Here is a 1,605-nt window from a genome sequence, read left to right on the forward strand (position 1 = left end):
CCTTCTTCAGCTTGCGCAGGAAGTAGAGGCGTTGTTGGGCCTTCTTCACAAGTGATGTGGTGTTGGTGGTCCAGGAGAGGTCCTCACTGATGTGCACCCCCAGGAATTTGGTGCTGCCCACTCTCTCTACAGCAGCACCATCGATGGTCAATGGTGGGTGTTCAATGTGGCCCTTCCTGAAGTCCACAACAATCTCCTTGGTCTTCCTCACGTTAAGCAGGAGGTTGTTGTTGCTGCACCACTTGGTCAAAAGATCGACCTCCTCCCTGTAGTGGGTTTCGCCTATTTTATACATAGGCTGTAGCCTTTTTCATTTACCTACACGTGGATACTTCAATTGGCTGTCCATCCATTCAAAGGCAAACACAAGGAGCTTGAGCTTCATCACCAGAGTGTCTCCTTTCACAGAGCCTATTTGTATTTTACAGTCTTCTGTCATTTTGGGTGGTTCTGAGCCACTGCAGTAATTCCACATGTGTCAGCAAAGAAGAAATTCAATGTGGGTGACTATAAAACATAATTACTCCAAAAAAAAAAAAAAACTTCTCTTGAATGTTAATAAGTGAGTTACTGGGTGATCTAAGATGTGACGTGTTCCTTTGCTTCACCTTATTAATTTTAATTACCAGAAAGATGTTTTTATTTGGATAATTTTCTTCACTGTACAGTAGCCAAATCAACTTTCTGAAGCAATAAAACTTTTTTTATTCTTGGTGAAAACAGCACTTGATGTATTTTGACCCTGTACTAATATAAACTGTTTCCTTTGAGTAGAACATCTGTTCATATTAATGAGTATGATCTTACAGATTTTCACTTGGACAAAGTAAATGTACTTTAAACCAATAAAAGCCAGCAAATATTATTCCTTATATGTATGCCTGAGCATGTCTCTGCCGGCAGTTTCCTGCACTTCGTCACTCACAGCTCCTCTGGTTACATCCTGGCCCCTCTGGGGAGCCTCAGGGGCCCACTGGCTAAATTAGTTTCAGCAGCACCAGGAACCAGTTGCAGGCCCCAGTAACCTCTCACTGGATTACAGAACTCTGACCCATCTCTCTGTCAAGGCCTCCCGAAGCCTTTGAAGTTTCTTGTGGCTACTACAAATGAATAATCTACCCAACCACCCCCTCTTCCTCTCACAGAACCTCTCTTGTCCTTTCACCCTCTTTTTTTTTTGCTGCCTCAACCCTTCTCTGTGCCTGCAGGTGAGGTAACCCTCCTGAATGTGCCTCACACATTCCTCTGCGCTGACTGGCTGTGTTTACATTGACGTCCTCTGTTCTGTGCGTGGACCTCAGCATTGAAAACCCAGCGGCACAGAAGCACACACAGACTGGACAAACCTAAGGTTCATCTGGAAGATTTATGCAAGTAAAAGTGGTTAATGTAATAAAAAATAATAAATAGAATAAAACTGCCTGACAACAAGAACATAATGCTTTGTGTCTGAATAATTCACTACCCTTTTGATTCTTTCTCTGCTAATTACATTTGCACATGCTCTCCAAAGGTGGACATTTTTCATTGACATGCCAGGGACTGCGGGGAAGCTAAAAGTTCAAATGGAACTCAAACACATTAGAGTACATTATGCCAGCAGAG

The 1,605-nt window shown here is 42.9% G+C and overlaps 1 long non-coding RNA gene across 2 annotated transcripts in view; it reads left to right on the forward strand.

Annotated features, from left to right (window-relative positions):
* The window catches only part of LOC112450229, a 30,212-nt gene extending 28,607 nt beyond the window's left edge, over positions 1-1,605 (forward strand). Inside the window, exon 6 of one of the 2 annotated variants that reach the window (XR_005232834.1) lies at positions 1,209-1,605. This is a non-coding gene — a long non-coding RNA (uncharacterized LOC112450229). The remainder of the gene's footprint in view (positions 1-1,208) is intronic. The other variant, XR_003038779.2, reaches the window with a different exon arrangement.

The sequence above is a fragment of the Kryptolebias marmoratus genome, linkage group LG24 (assembly GCF_001649575.2).
Source record: "Kryptolebias marmoratus isolate JLee-2015 linkage group LG24, ASM164957v2, whole genome shotgun sequence".
Taxonomy (NCBI): domain Eukaryota; kingdom Metazoa; phylum Chordata; class Actinopteri; order Cyprinodontiformes; family Rivulidae; genus Kryptolebias; species Kryptolebias marmoratus.